We start from the raw sequence: 21,222 nt of genomic DNA, 5'->3' as shown, positions 1-21,222 counted from the left end.
TGTCACCACCATATGTAATTTGCTTCTACATACAGTGGATTTGGAATTGACATGCTGGTCGATCATCGATATATCGAGAAGCGTCACAAACGCAGCATCAAACAATGAATGCTGCTGCACTGCAGCGTGTTGTCACATTAACGCAAAGTGACGCTGTATCACTTTGTGGTATCAATTGCTGTGATAGTGGGTTGAATGGTTTGAAAAAGTGGCCATAATGATCAGCACAGAGATATTATTAAAAAAAAATAAAAAAAACCTGGAATCCCCTAATCCCAATAAAAAGCCTAAACATTTGTTTTAATGAATTCCTGGAGGAATCCATAGAGGAATTCCTAGATGTACACTGCCGTGAATCGCAAGTCAGTCCCATCTGCATTTTGGGCAAAATTGAGTTAATGGTAGTTTTTGATCTTTCTTCGGATGGTCTTTCAGCTGTGTGAATAAAATTATATAGTTTGTTCAGTAAAATCGAAAAACAACACCAAGTCAGATTGTCCCATAATGAAAAGTAATCGCAAGTCAGTCCCATTACGAACTTATGTACCCTGCAGTACAAAATCGGACACTGTTTTAGACAGTTTTATATTTTTCGCAGTTACGTTTTCACGTTTGAAACAATTTGTGAAAGTTTCATGATGATCGCAGTAGTATTCAATTTATGGAGATTTTTTGAAATTTCACATCGAAATCGAATTTTAAAACTTCAGAGTCCATTTTCTCAATGCCTACTTTTTACATATGGGACTGACTTGCGATTCACGGCAGTACACTTGGAAGAAATCCTGTAGGAATTTCTGAGAAAATACATAGAGGAATACCTCTACCCAAAAAATCTCAAAAAGGTAGTGGCATTTATTTTGGAAGCTATTCCAGATTGGGGTACAATGCAGGCCTAAAAAAACAATCGCAAGTACTTAAGAAGTATCTGTAGAAGTTGATTGATTGATTTGTCTTTATTAGAGAGACTTTCAGCCCTTGGCTGGTTCGTCTCTATCTGTAGAAGTATTAATCTTCTGAAGGAATTATTGGAGGATTTTCTAAAGGTGCCATTACACTGTTTGTCATAATGACAAATATTTGCCATTGAAGTCCAACATATATCCAAGGTTGTCGTGATTCACGTTGTGTTGGTCAGTTGTTGGGCTTGTTTGGCCAAACATTTGCCATGTCTAATGAGACCTTAAGACTGTCTTAAGATATCCTTGGAAGAGAAATGTTTCGAAGGAATATTTAAAGGAATATGAAGTAATCTCGGGAATTTCTTTCATAATCTTTTGTAGAATTTCTAAAACAATCCTTGGAGAAAAATCTTTAGATAGCTTCGGAAAAAAAATAATGAGTTCTGAATGTCTGATTCTTAATGTACCTATACGTGAATCATTTGCTAAAAAAATCTGGAGGACTCTCTATGAAAAACAAAAAATCTGAAGAAATTCGTAGATGAATTTGTGGAACAATCTATGCGGGATTTTTTGACAGGAATTCTTGAAGTATATTCTTAAAGAATCCATGTAACCTTTTTGAAAGCTATCCGCGCAAGACTTTCTTCAGAATTACTTGAAGAAATTTTTGGAGGACATCCCTGGAAGATTTTGTGAAACGATTTCTCACTGAATTTCTTCAGAATTTCCTGGATGATTTTTTTAAGTAAACCTACGAGGCGTTTCCAAAGGAGTCCCTGAAAGAATTTCTTTAAGAATCCCTGGGAATTTTTTTCAGGAACCCGTGAAAGATGGTTCAAATGAATCCTAGGAAGGATTTCAGCAAGGGTTCATGAAAGAATTTTCGAAAAATTTGTGGAAGCATTCAAAGTAATCGTTGGAGAAATTTGTAAACAAATCTCTGGAGGAGATATTTCTGGATAAATTATAAATCGAATTTATAACGAAAGCCGTGGGAGATTTTCAGTAAGAATCCCAAGTAAATGAGAAATGAAGGAACTCCTAGGAGTGTTTCTATAGTATGACCCATAAAAAAATGCGAAATTCCATTTGTTGCGATATTTGATGATTTTTAATGAAATAATCCTAATGAATCAAACTTTTTTGGATTAGGATACAATGAGGAGGTCATTGTCATACAGGATCTCTTAAATTTTTGTCAAAATATTCATTGGTTACGTATATGGGATACCTTATAATTGTTAACAATTTCTAAATAAAATCAAGTTTTCCTCTAATTTTCAGAGCAAAATGAACTAAGATTAAAACTTTTAAACACGTGAAAACCATGAAGAGATATGTACTCTTTAATACGCCCATGTTTGAACAATATTTTGAAAATAATTTCAAATGTTTAGGAAACAAAAACTAAAAAAGTGCTACATATTAACCCTCTAATAATTTTTGATTTTGATCTAAATATCATTTTTCGTCATCTAAAATCGATTTAAACATGTTTCGGAAGATGATTCTTTTTAATTCTCGATTTCTTGAATTTCAGTTTTTGATTTTTCTAATTTTTATTTTTGAACATTCCCAAATGGATCTCGATGATTTCTTAGAAAGCATCTCTGGAGAAATTTCTAAACAAATCCTCCTCTTCTAAACAAATCCCTGGAAGATTTTCTAACAGAAATTCAACATTGCGAGAAAAAAAAACCTGAAGAAATCCCTAAGGCAAACCAAAGCAAGTTTTGGAATAAATTTTTGGAAGATCATTTGAGAGAACGCTTAAAGAAAATTTCGTAGATTTTTTCGGAAAAAAAAGAGACGAACCAGTCAAGGGCTAAAAGTCTCTATAATAAAAAATAATCTAGAAAAGTCCGGAACAAATAGGGTAAATCTCTGAAGGATTTTCTAAAGAAATCTCTGGACAAATTTCTGCAGAAATTCACATACAACTTTCTTTTTTTTTGTGAAATTTCTGGAGGAATCCCTAGATGATTTTTTGGAGAAATTGGAAGTAGCTGTGGAATTTTCTGCTGAAATCATGAAATCCAAAGTAATCCCACTAAAAATTTTAGAAGGAACTTTTGAAGCATTTTCTGAAAGTCTCTCGAATAGTTTCTGAAGGCATTGTTTAACTTTTATTGAAGGAATCCCTGGAGAAATTTCTGAATAAATGTTTAGAGAAATGTCTAAAGGTGTCTTTGAACGAATTCATGAATATTTTTTGGAAAAAAATGGAGGAATTTCACAGTAAATCGTGCTAAATGATTTAAACGAATTCTGTGTAATTTGTAGAATTGAAGGAATTCCTAAACAAATCCCGGAAGAAAAGTTCAGAATTGATCCATAGAAGATTCCGTGGGGAAAGTTTTAGCCGATTAGAAAATTAGAAAGATAAGAAAGATGTTTTTTAACAATAGATTCATCAAACGAATGCCTAGAGAAATTTCTGAATGAATATCCAGAAGAATTTCTGAAGTAGTCCATGGGAGAATATCTGAAACAATCTCTGAAATGATTTGTAAAAAATCATGGAGGAAATGGTGAAGCAATTCATGCCAGGTTTCGTAAAAGAATTCTTTGTGACCCTTTTGGAGGAAAACATAAAAAATTTTCTGAAACATTCTGTAATATGATGATTTGATTTGGGAAATTTCCTTCGGAAACCGTCGTAATAAATTTGAAAATCCGGTCCGGTAAATTATAATTGTTCGATATAAGATAAATTTCTGAGGAGAATAAGGCCTAAACTGTTAAAATCTATGAAAAACTGTTTGTGGACGAAAATAGGATCAGATGGGGTTGAAATTAGGATCCTCGTAAATTTTAATTCAATACATTTTCCATATTGTCGTATAATTTAATAGTTGACCAGTATTAAAAGAACAATTTTTTGCTCTGGAAGACAATTTCACGCATAAACTGGTGCACTACCCTATCAAAGTCACACCATGCATACAAGTACTATGAGAATGTCCATCTCACTTTTTATGTTGTCCAAAATTACTTTTTCATTGCTATTTTTTTTTTTTAATTTTTTTTTTTATTACACTTTCTGCATTAAAGATTCAATTGTTGAACACATGCATAGCCTGAACTGTAAACATGACTGCCTGATTTTTTTTTCTATTTACTCGTGTCCCTCATGTATTCCAACGTAAAAAATACACTCATACCGTTTCAGGAGCGTTCCAGCGGTTTTCAGGGTCGTCCCAAGGAATTTCAGGGTCTTTTCAGAGGTTGTCATGTGATTTGAGGGGCGATTTATGGGGCTCTAGGAGGTTTCCGGAACTTCAGGAAGTTCCAGGGGTATTCCACAGGGATTTTAGGTGCATTAATTTTTATTATTACCTAGACTTTTAGCCCTAGGATAGTTATCATCTCAGGACCCACGCTTTACATCTCTTCCGAAGGAAGGACTCAATTTTAAGAGGCGATTCAAAGGACACCAGGGGTTTCAGGAGCTTCAGAGGGTTCAAGGGGTATTCCAGACTAGAGGGCTTTAGGGAATTTTAGGGGTATCTAAGGGTATTTAAAGGGGTTTCCTGGAATGTTCAAAGATTTATCAGAGGGTTTCAGCGGCGATCCAGAGATTTTCATGTGGTTTAAGGGACCATCCAGGTATCAGGTATCAGAAGGCCGGCTCCAGAGGCACGTTATCCTCCATTTGGGACATTCGTGCGATCGCCAAAATAACAGCCTATTTCATCATCTACCTGAGGAAAAAGGAAGGAAAAAGGATTTGGATGGGGATAGGGACAGGTAGGGAAATACCCTGGAAGAGGGTACTAACGCACAAGCGTACCACAATGGGTTCAAACAGCGCCCTGAAAAGGGCACTGTAATAACGCATAAAGCGAAAAAGAGCCTATAGCTCTTTACCACAGCGGGATAAGAACAACAGAATATCCTGAAGATTCAGGTTTCTGAAGTCAGTTTCACTTAATAAGTGTTTACCGAATACTCGGAAACGCAGTTGCGCGAAAACTGAACAGTTACATATCAAATGATACGAAGTTCCATAATCGGATTCACAGCTATCACAGGCAAATTAATCAGCTTGCTGAATATTCGCCATGTGATAGCTGAGTCGGCAGTGGCCAGTCAATGCTTTGACCAGCATGCTGCAATTCTGCTTAGACAGATAAGTTAGATACTTCGCCACCCGTATAGATGGTTCAGCACTATACAATTTGGTTTGACGACATGACTCCAAACTATTCCAATATTGTCTGTGTTGAGTGACAGCCCAGGTGTGAATCTGAAGCTTAATCCAACACTTCGATATCGGAATAGCTGGCTCAGGGCCAATGAAGTCATGTGATGCTCCAGAGCGAGCTAACTCATCAGCCAATTCATTTCCAGCGATGGAAGAATGACCAGGTACCCATAGAAGGTGAACAGCGTTTGCTGAATTCAGCTCCTCGATTTGAGTTCGACAAGCGATAACTATCTTCGACCTGGAGTTGGCCGAAGCAAGTGCTTTAATAGCAGCCTGGCTATCTGAACAGAAGTACACTCATTGCACAATTATGGGTCACTCAAGGAACAACCATTTCATAATATGAATCGTTTTTCATACAAAAACAACACTTTCATTATTTTCATTTTATATGCTCTTCTTTGAAACCTCTTTTTATGGTTTTAAATAAAAATATGCTTGTAAAATTCACTTTAGGCGGTGAAAATTACTAAAATGTTGGTGAATAATGAAAACCACAATAATGGGTCAAAATTGGCTGTGTAACAATTATGGGTCAATTTGCTGCCTATTATGGGTCACTCAAGAGAAATCGGCTCAACAATAATGTTTTGTCTATTTTTTCAATGAATGGTCACTTATTCTCGATAGATCAACTATAGTAGAATCCAAAACTGGTCTCAAACCTCTTAACGAAGCGTGTTTTCACGATTTGAAATCAATTTTTCAAAATTGGGACAAATTCTCCTACACAACTACCGGTAAACGCCTAAAAGTATGCAATGCCCATGTACGCAGAACTGTCAATATTATGCTGCACAAAAAGTGATCCATAATTGTGTGATTTTTGGTGTTCCTTGGCACAATAATGAGTCACTTAAATTTTGCCTGAAATAAGCTTTAATTAGCTGCAGTCACATGAATTTCTACATTTAGAACGTAAATTATACCTTTGTTCTGGTGACGATACCATTTCGCACATGAAAATCACTAAATCTCGCTTTTACAGAGCTTACGAAAGCAGCGCACGCACTGTCCGTTATTCACAATCGAAGCGTTACTTTGACAGCTAGTTTTGCGCCGAACAAAAAAATATTGAAAATATGTATTTTTTGATGTATTATCCCGTGTGCGATACGTATAGTGACACAAAACAAATCAACTTATGTACGAAAAATAATACTAGCTAACAAAAGCTTGCAATTAATAAGTATTTATCTATTAAAGTGAAAAGTGACTAATAATTGTGTGTGACCCATAATTGTGCAATGACTGTATATTACTTTGCCCATTACGTGCTGCTGAAGTGCTGATTGCACTCCGCACATAGGTAGGCCTTGCGAGCCGACCTGAAAGCCTCCGAACCAGCCGAACGTCGTCTGTTCCAACTCTTTCTACATTCTTTCCTGAGTTTCGCCAGATCAGAGTTCCACCAAGGGGTTCCTCTTGTCATCTTCACAGACCGTAGAGGGCATGCTTCTTCAAAAGCTTCCATGATGAAGGTCGTTGTAGTATCAACGGCATCATCTAAATCACTTGGAGTGTCAATGGATGGTGAATATCCATGAAATTTGGCTGCAACCAAATCAGTATAAAGATCCCAGTTTGTTGACCGAGGATTCCTGAAACGCAATGTTTACGAAGTAACATTTAAATGTTCAAAAAAGATATAGCGATGGTCAGATAAAGATTCTTCATCTGACACATGCCAATTGGTCAGCTCGTGACTAATTCTGCTAGAGCAAAGCGTTATATCTAACACTTCCTCTCTAGCAGATACCATGAAAGTTGGGCGGTTGCCTATGTTAAGAAATGCAAGATCTGTACTACCCAAGTAACCAGTAAGCATTTAAAATAGCATTCCTGCAGCATTATAGTTGCCCTTATGACAAAGCATTTAATGCTGATTGGCCGTATATACGCCTATAGTGCTACCCAACAGCAAGTTTTGGCAAAATAACGGGCTGCTTGAGTGCAGCACCTTCAGGAACGTCGTATCAAAATGTCAAAGAAGCGTAACGCCTCATCGAGCAAAACAAAACAAAAATGGATTTGCGTGTGCTTCTCACTCTTTCGACGATCCCGCTTCCTCCGCACTCCAGCTGATTTAGGTGGTACTTTTTTGCTTGTTTTTGGTGTTATCGGGACTTGAACTTACGGTCTGGTGATTATTCAATCATGTTTTCTGCTCAAGCTGCTGCCCACGCTCCAGGATACGCTACAGCTGGTCCGATGACGTGCGCTTATTTCTTCCCCAATATAAAGAATGGCTGGAAAACAGATTCTGTTCTCACACCCGAAACATGTTTTCAAGGAGGTATTTCATAGAGTGTAAAGCGTTTTCGTTCCCTCTTCCATCAATTACATTTGATTCCCGCTTTCGAATTATTGTATAATCCACCGGAGTTTTCCGACAAAATGAGGTATGGTAATTTCTCGATGACAATGTTCCCAATCCAAACCAGCTGCAGCAACGTTTGCTTCGGAGCTTTTGGATAAATAAGTGAAAAACGATTAAGCAACTCAGATGTCCAAAATTGTCAACAGAGGCATAGATTCTGTAAGAGAGAGACAGCATGTGCTATCAAATGCATAACATATCTCCCACACTCTTTGCTCTTGGCATTTGTAAAGCATTTGAAAAGCATTCTGAGTGCTTCCCACCGAAAATACCTCAAGCAGTTGAAATGCTAATTAACAACCGAAAGCTTTTGAATAGCATAGCTTATGCTGATTCAAGGCAGCTATGCATTCGAACTGCTTACATATGTAGGGCAGCAAGCAGTTCAAATGCTCAATACTGTCTGCTGTACGGCTTATTTAAATGCTTAGTGGTGACCTGGGTACTTAAGTACTCCATCAAACTGGAGCCTCTCAAGTTAATGTCTGAGCTGCCCCAGATGATATGGTGAGCATTAGCATCACTGCCAACAATTAGCGGAAGGCCTTTTGAAGTGCAGTATGCGATGACTTTGAAAGCATCCGTAGGGGATGGTTCATCATGCTGTAAATACACAGAACAATAGACGTATTTCCTGTTGAGGTTTCCAACAGATACATCAATTGTGATAGCACATACACATGTTGACAAGCACACAGGCTCGAGGCATGACACGCGAGTTTGCCATTTCATGTTTACTGAAAGTGGCAAACACCGGGTTCACAAGGTTTCCTAGATAGAAATTTCCCTTACGAAAGTAAGGTTCTTGTACCAAGGCCACTTGGGCTGTACCATTTTGCATAAGTCTGCATAAGTCTGTCCCCTGGTTTAAGGGACCATCCAGGGGTGTTCCAAGGGTGTTCCGGGAGTTTCAGGAGGTTTCATGGGCTTTCCAGTGGATTTCAGGCGATTTCTGGGAATGTTCCAGGAGGTTTCAGGGGTTTTTCAGGGGTGTTCCGGTGGGTTTCAAAAGCATTGGTGAATATTCCAGGGTGTTTCATGGGCAAATCATGTGGATTGAGGGACATTCCTGGAGTGTTGCTGGGGGGCTCAAGGGAGTGTCAGGAAGGTTTCTGAAGAATTCGGGAAGTTTCATAGGGGTGTAATGTGGTTTTAGGGGCGTTCCACAGATTTCACGGAGTTTCAGGGGTATTCCAGAAGGTTTAATAGGGCTTCGAGAACGATCAGGTATATCTCTGATTGTACCTGAAACTTTGAAACGCATTGAAACCGTTCTAAAAACTCCCTGGATCTTCCTTCAAAGATCGTTCCATCCCCCTTCCTGAACCCTTCCGGGATTTTCCTGAAACCCACTAAAAGCTTTGAAATGTCTTGAAACTCGTCTAAAACTTCCAATAAACCCCCCATGGAATCCCCAAAGAATCCCTGGAAACCCCTCCAAAACCCTTTTGAAACTCCCATGAAAATTGAAAATGAAAATCTGACGTTTTGTAACAGAAAATTGGATCTAGGAAACAAATATTTCAGTATTAACCGTTCAACAACAGGCCAATTACCCTAATTCCTAAAACAAATGACATGAATGCCTTAGGCAATTCAAAACACCGTTTCTTTAAGGGTTTTCAAAATTCCTGGAGAAAATTTTCAGTGAACGTTCAAACCTCGAGGTTATGAGAACCGATGTCGTCCTCACGTCTTAAACGTAAACGTTCTTACGTCCGAGGGTAGCTCATTTTCGATGCTTTCCTAGCATCTGCACTAGACCTGCTGAAGAGGCACCTGTCCAAAGTGGCATAGAATACAACAATATACATATATTCCTTAGGAAAATCTACTCAAGATTTCTTCAGGAATTCCTTCGTTTTTTTTTCAGGATTCCTTCAGAGGGTCCCCCGAGATTCATGCAATGATATTTTACAAAATTCCTTCAGACACGTCTCTCGGTATTCATTCAGAGGTTCCTGCGAGAATTTCTCCTAGGATTCCTTCAGGGTTATTCACCGGGATTCTTCCATTGATTCCTCAGGCGATTTTCATAGTGAGTCCTTCGCGATTTCTCCGGGATTCTCTTAGGTATTTTACCCTGGAAAATCCTCGGGACTTTTCGCAGATTTTCTTCAGAGGTTTCTATAGTTATCTCTCTTGAGATTATTCCAGAGATTCTTGATTCCTTCACGTCTTCTTCTTATTCTCCTCCTCCTTCTTCTTCTTCCTCTTTTTCTCTTTTTTCTTCTTCTTCTTCAATCTTCGCCATATTCTGTTTTCAATTTAAGGGACAAAACCTTATCAAATCTTAAAATTAACTGTGCATATTTTTCCAGGATTATTTTCAAAGTGTAAGAGAAGCAGAATTAACATTGGAGTATGTTACGTGAGAATGCGACTTGCGAACCCCTGCACAGTGTCGGAGTTATTTGAGTTAGTGCATGTATTGCTAGATGTATTGTTTCTTCGTGTTTCTCTGTTTCGTTCTGTCAACCAAGTCACAAAACAGAATTGTGTAAATAAGAGGCAGAACGGGCGCATTGGAATTCAACCAATTCCTCTGTGGAGAAAACACCGAAAATGTAAGTGTTGTGTATGTTTTATATATATTTGTACTAAATACAATGTTTATAGCTTTATAGCATGCGGCAAAAACAACCAGGTGTTTCATTTGCCCTGCTGAAAGGTCGGTGCCCATCTCTGTTCTCAACAGAGTAGATTACCGCTTTGAGGCGGGCTATGGGTACTGAAAGTTGAATTATCACACTGGTGAGATGGTGAGCCTATATTTTCCCACACTCCAATGACCACCACTCCCAGTCTATTTCTCCACTATCCAGCTCCGTATCTCCTCGGCTCGACGCGAGCCTGCACGTGTAGGTGTTGTGCAATTAAATTAATTAAAAGATGGAAAGCGACAATCGTTACACCATTCCATATTTGGCGGCAACACTCCGAACCCCGCATGGCCTTACTCCTCTCAATGGAAATGTATGTCTACGTACCAGCCCTACACCTAATCGTCACCAACTCGTTCGATGCTCTCTCCCTGTCTCTATAACTAGTAGACTCGCTCGAATCGCCACTGTCCAAATGTGGGAGTTTCACTCTTATCGGATAGTAGGAAGGCTGTGTTGGGGACCCAAAAAGGATAAACTATCTTTTCCGTTCGTTTGAGGGCTATTTTCGGCGAGGATGCGGATCATAAACACGACGACTGTTAGTAGTGTAGGCGAAATGCGTTTTATTGGGCCGTGGCATTTAGATAAGCAGAAGCTCAATGACATTCAAATGTCGTCGGAAGTTTGCTTCCGTCGTCGTCGTCATCGTCATGGGGTGCGAAAATCCCCTTCCGCTCAATTTTAAAGGCGTGCTTTCTGTGCCCATGGAGATTAGGTACTCGACGATGCTGGGAGCAGGAGGTAGGTAGGTGGACGGAACTCGTTTTCTTGATCGTTTTCCGTCTTGATGCTTGGGGCTGTAAACATGCTGGCTGACTGGTGCTGCTGCACATGGCTGGGTGGCTGACAGAAGATGCTAAGTTGGCACATTCGCATTCAGACTATTTGAATTTTTATGGCACCCAAAAGACATAGGCTCGGGGACACGCCGTCTGCCGCTCTGGCATCATCCTATTCATACTGCAGCATCGGAAAGCACGACAAGAGTTTTCTTTTCTGGTAAAATCAGCATCCTTCGTCCTATGAGTGGCTCTCAATATATTTATTGAGATTTACTCCGAAAGTCGCTGGCATGACTTTAGTGCGTTATGTTGGGCCAAAGATGAACAACGTCTGTGTTCAAATCAGCTGAATTTCATGAATTAGAAATTGAGCTGCTACCACATTAAATGTAAAATACAAGAGCTTCGACGTCAATTCATAAGATAACGCCCTTCCAAGCAGAAAACCAACAAACGTTTCGACAAATTGCAATCTCGAATCTACTCTTGGAAAATTGCATTGTCTGACTTGCAATCAGTGCCAGTGCCGTAAGCTTAGAATGCAATTGGATGCATTTGTCTCAAATATGCCAAGAAGAAAGTGTAGCATGTCCTGCACCTCCCCGATCGTTCCGCCCTCCACCACCTAAATAATCAAACCATATTATTAAATTACGGTAAATCCTATCCATCGTCCTTCTGCATCTCCCGCTTCTGGGTGGATTCCGTTCCGAATCATTTCATTTCACTTTCATTAAGATAATAAACGAAATGCCATTGTGTCTTCTGGCTCGTCCCACCAGCACCCACTGACTGGTGTTGTCTTAGGTCTCACAGCCAACGTTCCTTTCCTTGAGGCAGTCAATGCTTGGTGTTCATTCTCGTGTTTTTTTTTCTCTCTAAATTAAGCTAGGATGAAACGAACGAAAAATGGTCAACCACAGAAAAAACGATGATGCTTCCGTTGTTGAAGCTTTTTCAGCTTATAAGGAAAATCGAAATGTGAGGATACGCTGTGAGGATTATGGGGAGATTGAACTGACGTACGTCATATTGCGCTAATATATGAAACACTAGCGTGCGCAGGGTTCTTGCTTAGGGGGGGCACTATAATAATGGTGCAATGTATGTATGATCATGGTGCAAAATAGAATGATGGTGTTACACGCAATATGAATTCCCAAATAGGGGTTTCAACATGTTGTGGTGCCAACATCACCAAGTACTTCATATTGGGATTCTAGAGAAGGCTTCGGATGGTAATGATTTCAAGACAATACGAAACTTAAATATGAAGTCATTATCTCGACTCTTATAAAATTTTATACACTGAAACCTCCATTTAAGTCGATGCATGGCTGATCGAAAATAATTTTTACCGTGCAAGTAATGACTAAACTATACAGTTTTATATTTTTTGATAAATCTCCTTTGTCATGCGAAGTGTTAAAAAATATAAAAGTCTTTAGTTTTGTCATTGTTTGTACGGTAAAAATTATTTTCGATAAGCCATGCAGCGACTTAAATGGAGGTTTCGGTGTAAACGTATCAAATACAATGGAGAATATCTAGAAAATTATCATTTATAGAAAAAAAAATATTGTCGTTGTGAAAAAAATTTTGATCCTAGATAATTAACGATGCTAGAGCTAGGAGAATGTCAGAACTCCTAGATAGAACATTTTGATCGAAATCTCTACTGCAATCTACAGAGATTCCTCCAGGATTTCTCCAAAGATTCGTGCATGAGTTCCTCCAGGAATTACCTCAAAAAATCTTCCAATAATTCCTTCAGAAGTTCCTCCAGGAAGTCTCATATATTTCTCCAGAAATTCCTCAAATAATTCCTCCAGCAATTCCTCCAGTAAATACTCCAGGAATTCTTCCAAAATTACCTCCAAGAATTCCGCCTGAAATTTCTTCTAGGAAAAATCCACTAGAAATGTCTGCCCCAATATTTCCTCCAGGGATTCCTCTAGGAGTTGCCCCATGGAATCCCACAGAAAATTTTAAAGGAATTTCTGAAGAATATCTTCCTGGAATTCCTTGAGAAAGGAGTTCCTTCAGAAAATTATCCAGAAAATTCTCAACGAATTTCTTCAGGAATTCCTTCAGGGATTCATCCATGAATCATTTCAAAAAATCCTTCTTAAATTCCTCAACAAATTCCTCCAGAAATTTCTCGAAAAATAACGCCAGAAATTCCTACAGGAATTCCTCAAAAAAAAATCCTCCAAGAATTCCTTATGAAATTTCTCCAGGGATTTCTCCAGAAAATCCTCTAGGAATTTCAGCCAGAATTTCTCCAGAGAATCCTAAAAGAATGTCTCCCGGAACTCTTCCAGAAATTTCATGAGGAATCTCTACAGGAAATCCTCCACAGATTCCTCCAGCAGTTTCTCCAGGATTTTTTCCAGGATTTTTTTCAGGAATTCTTTCAGGGATTCAATAATAATGAATTTCTTCTGAAATTCCTCCAGATATTCCTTTAGAAATTCTTCGAGGGGTTCCTTCAGACATTTCTTCAGAAATTCCTCCAATATGCAACCAGTGATTTCATTCAGGAATCCCTCCACGGATTCCTGCAGAAAATCCTAAAGGAATTTCTTCCAAAACTCTTCCAGGAATACCTCCTAGCAATCCTCTAGGAATTTCTTTAGGATTTTTTTCCAAAAATTTCTTAAGGAATTTCCCCAGGGATTCATTACTGAACTTCTTCAGAAATTCCTCAGAAACTTCTTCCAGAAATTCCTCCAGGAATTCCTTCAGAAATTCCTCGAGGAGTTCTTTCAGACATTTCTCCAGGAAGCCTCATATATTTCTCCAGAAATTCTTCAAATAAATCCCCCAGGAATTCCTCCAGTAAATACTCCTAAAACTCCTCCAGAGATCCCTCCTGACATTTTTCTAGGAAAACTCCTGAATGGCTGTCTGTCAGAATTCCCCCAATATTTCCTTCACGGATGCCTCCATAACATGCTGAACGAATTTCTCACGGAATTCTTCCATGTATTCCTCAATAAATTTCTCCAAGGATTTTTTCATGGATTCCTTCAGGGAATTCTCAAACAATTTCATCAGAAATTCCTTCATGGATTTCTTCAGAAATTCCACAAAAAAATCCTCCAGAAATTCCACCAGCAATTCTTTCAGAAATTTGTTGAGGAAGAACTCCTGAAATTCTTCCAGCAGTTCCTCCAGGCATTCCTCCAGAAAATCCTCTAGGAATTTCTGCCTGAGTTCCCCAAGAACGTCTCCCTGAACCCTTCCAAGAATTCCTCGAGGAATTCCGCAAGGAAGTTGTCCAGGAAATCCTCCACGGATTCCTTCAGGAATTTCTTCAGGATTTTTTCCAGCAATTTATCCAAGACTTCCTGCAGGAATTCATTCATAAATATCTACAGATATTCCTCAAAAAATTCCACCACGTATTCGTTCAGAATTTGCCCGAGTAGTTCCTTCAGACATTCCTCCAGAAATTCCTCCGAGATGCCTCCAGAGATTTCTCCCCGAAATTCATCCATGGACTCCACCAGAAAATCCTAAAGAAATTTCACCCGAAACTCTTCCAGGATTTCCGGGAGTTCCTCATATATTTCACCAGAAATTCCTCAAATAATTCCTCTGGTAAATACTCCAATGATTCCTCCAGAGATTCCTCCTCAAATTTTCTTTTAGGAATGACTGTCAGAATTCCTACAATATTTCATCTAGGGATTCTTCCAAGAATTGATTCTCGCATTCCTTTAGATAATCCTAAATGAAACGGAACTCTTCCAGGAATTCCTCCTACAATTCCTCGAAAAATTCCCCCATGGATTCCTCCAGGAAATTCTCAAGGCATTTCTTCAGGAATTCCTCCGAGGATTCATTCATGAATTTCTTCAGAAATACCGCAAAAATTCCTCCGCAAAAATTCTTTCAGAAATGTCTTAAGGAAGCGCGCCAGAAATTCTACCAGGAACTTCTCCAGGGATTCCTCTACAAAATCCTCTGGGAATTTTCACCAGAACTACAGGGATTTCTCCTTGCATTCCTCAAAGAATTCCTCTAGAACTTTTTCTAGGAGTTTCTCAAGGAGTTCCGGCAGGGATTCGTTAAAAAATTTCTTCAGAAATTCTTAAAACAATCCTGCAGAAATCCCTCCAGAAATTCCTTCAGAAATTTCTCGAGGAGTTCCTTCAGAAATTTCTCAATGGAGCCTCATATATTTCTCCAGAATTTCCCCAAATAATTCCTCCAGTAAATACTCCAGAAATTTCTTCAGAATTACCTCCAGGAATTCCTCCAGAATTAACCCCAGGAATTCCTCCAGAGATTCCTCATGAAATCTCTTCTAGAAAAATCCTTTAGGAATGTCTGCCAGAATTTCTTCAATATTTCCTCCCGAGATTCTTCAAGGAATTCAAGGATTTGCTCTACAAATTCCTCCAGAAAATCCTAAAGGAATTCCTCCCGGAACTCTTCCAGGAATTCGTCCTGGAATTTCTCAAGCAATTCTTCCATGGATTCCTCCAGGACATTCTACAGGAAATTCTCAAGGACTTCTTCAGGGATTCATTCCTTCATCGATTTATTCATGAATTTCTTCAAAAATTCATCCAGAAATACCTCCAGGAATTACTCCAGAAAATCCTCTAGGAACTTCTGTCAGAATTCCTCCAGAGAATCTAAAAGGAATGTTTCCCGGAACCCTTCCAAGAATTCCTTCAGGAATTTCTCCAGGATTTTTTTCAAGAATTCCTTCAGAAATTCCTCCCTCCATGGATTCCACCAGAAATTTCTCAAGGCATTCATCCAGGGATTTTTCCAGGAAATCCTTCACGGAATCCTCCACATAATCCTGAATCAATTTCTCCTAGAATCCTCATGAAATACCTCCAGGGATTGCTGCCGGAATTCCTACAGAAAGTTCTCTAAGAATTTCTGCCAGAATTCCTCCAATATTGTCTCCAGAGATTCTTCCAGAATTCCTCCTTCGACTAATTCCTCCTGAAAATCCTAAAATAATTTTTTCCGAATCTTTTCCAGGAATTTCTCTAGGATTTCTCTAGGATCCCTCCGAAATTTCTTCGGGAATTCATCCATGAGTTTCTTCAGAAATTTCTCAAAAAATTCTTTATTAATTCCTCGAGGACATTCCTCCATGAAGCTTAAAATATTTTTCCAGAAATTCCTTAAAGAAGTCATCCAGGAATTTCTCTAGTTATTCCTCTAAGAATTCATAAATGAATTCCTCCAAAAAAATCTGGAGGAATTTATCCAAAAATACCTCCCGGAATGCAAACATGGATTCTCCCAGAAATTTCTCTAGAGATTCCTAAAGAAAATCATCCAGGAATTTCTCCAGGAATTCCTCCAGGAATGTTTCGCAACAAATACCTCAAAGAATTCTTTCGGGAATTCCTCCAGAAATTCCTCCATTCATTCCTTCAAAAATTTCTTCAGTAATTCCATCTTGAATTTCTACAGGGATTCCTCCAGGAATTTCTGCAAGGATACTTTAAGGAATTCCTGCTCGGATTTCTCCAGAAAATCCTGAAGAAAATTGTCTCGGAACTCTTCCTGGAATTCCTCGTGAAATTTTTCCAGGGATTTCTTCCGAGATTTGTATCTCTGAAAAAGCAATATTGTTTCTTAAGCAAAGTTGTTCAATATTATACTTCTCAAGTTTGCTCTGGAAACAATAAAAAGTTGACACTATGATCTTGAGAACCATTTGGACCACCATATACATTATTGTAAAAAAAGTTCAAAAAATATGAAAAAAATCCCGTAGACAGCATATAGCTAGAACTAATAGTTTACGTATAAATGTTTTTCCAGTTAAATACGGCCCACGGACCAGTGTGCAGTGATTCCACTATTTTATAGGCTTTCCTCCAAGAAGCCACTCTTAGAATTCCTCCTTGGAGCCACTTTCGAGATTCCTCCTGGGAGCCATGCTTTGGAGTCCAGCAAGGATCCATTCCTCAGAATTCCAGAGTATTCCCCATGGAAATCCTCGTAGGAACTTTTTTTCGGCAGTCCGCCAGAAAACTGATCTTTTGAATCTTTCAGGGGACTATTATAGGAAATCCTCCAGAAAATCCAAATTCTTTCGAGTGTTTTCTGAAAACTTTTCTTTTTCAAGAGTTTCAAGGAACTCTTCTAGAGATTCTCCTAGAATAGTCTTCTTGGGTATCCTCCAGATAGTTCTTCTTTACCATCAATACGTTCAATAATGAAAAATGCGCAACTATTTGCTTGAAGATGAAGAATTTTCTGATAAAATATAGGCAGTTTCAGCGCCAACTTATCTCTGAATGAAGAAACTAGAAAAAGGAGCCTATCAACAAAAAAAGAAAATATTTCTGATGATAATATTGGCAGCTAGAATGTCAAAAAGTTCATCTGAATGTTTTGAAAATAATTCGGCCAAACGGTATCCGATCAATTGATCCATTCGATCAGATGGTATTCGGCGAAATGGCGTTCGGTCAAACGACATTTGGCCAACACGCATTCAGCCAAATGGCTGGACACCCTTAAATCACTTCTTCTTCTTCTTTATGGCTCTACGTCCCAACTGGGACTTGGCCTGCCTCTCTACAACTTAGTGTTCTTTTGAGCACTTCCACAATTATTAATTGGAGGGCTTTCTTTGCCAATCATTGCATGAATTTGTATATTGTGAGGCAAGCACAATGATACACTATGCCCAGGGAGTCGAGAAAATTTTCCCGACCGGAACGGGAATCGAATTCGCCGTCTCCAGATTGGCGATTCATGGCCTTAACCACTAGGCTAACTGGAGACCCCATGTCACACTTTCGACCAAATGTCCTTTTGACCAAGTGTCCTAAAGCCAATTTATTGATACTGTTGGCATTTTGAATGCTAATGAGATTATCGGAAATGCTTTCATTTTCAATCAGGGAGCATACATTAAGTACGTCACGCTAAAATTGGGAATTTTAGACTCCCCCTCCCCCCCTTCGTACGGGTTTTTCCTATAGCTATTACATTGCTTGCCACACTTTCACAAACCCCCGCCTCCTCCTAGGACCGTGACGTACTTAATGGATGGCCCCTTATCGAGTACGCTATCTATTTTTACCTGCTTTTATAATATTATATTCAAAGATTTCTCCTTATTTCAATCAAAGGATGTTTTTTTGAATTTTACTTTTGTAAAAAACAGTAACATAATAGGGGAAATTACCTATTCTCGGCCGTTTTGTTCTCTTCGTCTTTGGGGTTTTCTTGAAACCTATTGAACTCAGAGTTGGTCTCAAATCCTTCCCAGCTAAGCTGAAATATATGGCCAAGTTTCAGGAAATTTGGCTGACAAAAACCCCCCATGACGAAGAGAACAAACCTGCCGATAATACCCATTGTCACCCTATAATAACTTCAGTTCATCAATTTTTTTTGTGTTGCCAAACAATATTTGGTCAAAACACCCGTAGCCCTTGTTGACGCAAAGTCAAGAAAGGTTTCCTACAAAAGTAGAATAATTGTGAAATCAGAGGCACACCGTATGTCACCCAGAAATAAGATCGAAATTAATATAGTCACGTTTCACTGACCCAAATCCCGATCAACTAAATCTATTTCTAAACCCTTTTCGATTCCCGCTTCAAGCTCACCATGCGCTCACATTTATGTAATAAAATTTTCCGCCGGCGATCGCACCCTTCCATCCCATAGAGTATGTAGTTTCGGTCACCCACCATCCATCTGCGACAGACACGGCAGACACAGACACCACCGACCGCACTGCCGATGACGACGACGTCCAATTAACTTTTAGTGTTAGGAAGCCAAACAGGGTCGCTTCATATTTCCACTCCCGGTCGGTCATGTTACAGTTACCGAGTACCCCATTAGCCGAACGATTTTCCCGATTTGTTCCATCCGCCGTGGTGACCGCTTGACCGCATGCCAGCCGGTTGTTCTTTAGTCATTTCCATCCGTTACGGTAAAGTTGGAAAATGGGGTTTCATTGAACTATCAGGATAAAAATAAAGGGATAAAGACTGGAAAAATGATACAAAACGCTTTCTCTCTAAACAGCAAGTTATTGAAAGATTTCTTTCGTAGAGAAATGCTAAAGATTAAGTGTGTCTGAAAGTCAAGCTGAACATTCAAAGGTTGACTGTTTCTTTCAGAGATTTCTTAAGCGCTCCTTCTTGTTCTCTGAGAAAAACTTATTTTCGCCCATCGGAAAGCTCACTTGTGTAAGCTGGTTTTCAAGCGCGGCGAAAGAAAAGCGAAAAATCTTTTCCACCTATAGCGAGAAAGCTTCATATGGTGAGTTTTTCCGACAAAGATGTCGAAAGCTTCTTTCCCAATTACTTTGAAGTTGTAAGACTTAAAGCAAGTTTGAAAATATATTGAAATAGTAGCACTGTTGTGGTGAATTTATGGTGAAATGTTCCTTTTCTTCTTTTAATAATATTAGAATATAAGTACTTGTAATATAAAGTTTTTGTACCCATATATTTGCACCTCCATTTTTTATTTTTATCTCAACTCAGACGTAGCCTTATCATGCAAAGATATTCTTATCGAAAATTTGTTGTAGTTTTACTAGACGCTTGATCTAATGCACAGTGGGGAAAAATAGATATAAAACGCGTATAAATTCAATATCTCTGCTCGGAGTGGATGGATTTGAATGAATTTTTGACACAAACTGTAAAAATCTCTACAGTTTCAGATAAGGAGGGTTTCATTCACCGCACGATGCTGGAAATCAGTGTATTTAGCTCGTTTTACCCCGCTTTCTCTATCATACACCTTTTTGAGAAAATCCTCATCTATTCCCGACTGGCGCGCAAAATACATGACTTATTTAACTCGTATCTGTGTAAAAACTTCCATAGTATCGGCAATTTAACATAGAGTTGGTCCTGCTCTTATCGATTGCGTTCCACTCCGGGTGGAGATACATGTGAAATTTCAAAGAAATAAGGGATATCGGGGTTATTTGGAGATATTTCAATTTGTGAAGTCGTGCGGTAAGCCAGATCAGCTCCATTCGATACTACGGAAGTTTTTACACAAACACGACTTAAATAAACCATTCATTTTGCACTTCAGGAATTTTCGAAAAAGGAGAAAAAGAGAGAGAGTGGGGTAAAATAATCTAAATACATTGACTTACAGCATCGTACGGTGAATGAAACGCTCCTTATCTGAAACTATAGAAAAATTTACAGTTTGTGTCAAAAATTCATTCAAATCCATTCACTCCGAGCAGAGATATTGAATTTATTCGTGTTTTATACCTATTTTTTCCCATTGTGCTAGGTCATAAGGTACACCGGGGAAAGTTGAAACGGGTGGAGCAAGATGAAACAGCAGGATAACATGATGTTTTCTGATGATGATAATTAGTTTGATCACCATAACACATAGTTTTTGATTCAAACCATCTCTTAGCAAAAGGTAAATTTCCAAATTTTATTGAATTCTATTTCAAAACTTAGTGCTTTATCTTGCCCCACTCGTTTCAACTTGCCCCCGGTGTACCTTAACGTAAGAAGGCCGGCGCCAGAGGCATGTTATCCTTCATTTGTGACATTTATGTAATCGCCATATTGAGGACCTATACTATTGAACCATCTACCTGAGGCTGAAGGCAGGAAATAGAAAAAGGGATAGGAACAAGTAACAAACTATGAAAAAATACCCTGGAAGACGACACTAACACAAAAGCGTATTGTCGTAGACTAAATAAACAATTCCAAATCCAACTTAAATCCAATCCCAATCCAATCCAAATCCAATCCAAATCCAATCCAGATCCAGTCATAATCCAAATCCAAATCCAATCCAAATACAATCCAAATCCAATCCAAATCCAATCCAAATCCAATCCAAATCCAATCCAAATCCAATCCAAATCCAATCCAAATCCAATCCAAATCCAATCCAAATCCAATCCAAATCCAATCCAAATCCAATCCAAATCCAATCCAAATCCAATCCAAATCCAGATCAAATCTAATCCAAATCCAGTCCAAATCCAATCCAAACCCAATCCAAATCCAATCCAAATCCAATCCAATCCAATCCAAATCCAATCCAAACTCAATCCAAATCCAATCCAAACTCAATCCAAATCCAATCCAAATCCAATCCAAATCCAATCCAAATCCAATCCAAATCCAATCCAATCCAAATCCAAATCCAATCTACATCCCATTCAAATCCAATTCAAATCAACTCTAATTTCAATCGATATGCAACTAAATCTAAATCAAATCTCCTCCAAATCCCATCCAAATCAGATCCAAAATCAAACCTGAAC

General features: G+C 38.7%; 1 protein-coding gene across 2 annotated transcripts in view; it reads left to right on the top strand.

The window, feature by feature from the left end:
* Window positions 1–21,222, top strand: part of LOC109422497 (four and a half LIM domains protein 2) — an 866,140-nt gene that overhangs the window by 687,784 nt on the left and 157,134 nt on the right. The window lies entirely within an intron of this gene.

This window comes from Aedes albopictus, chromosome 2 (assembly GCF_035046485.1).
Source record: "Aedes albopictus strain Foshan chromosome 2, AalbF5, whole genome shotgun sequence".
In the NCBI taxonomy this organism is placed as follows: Eukaryota; Metazoa; Arthropoda; class Insecta; order Diptera; family Culicidae; genus Aedes; species Aedes albopictus.
This window is presented reverse-complemented; position numbering and strand designations above follow the sequence as displayed.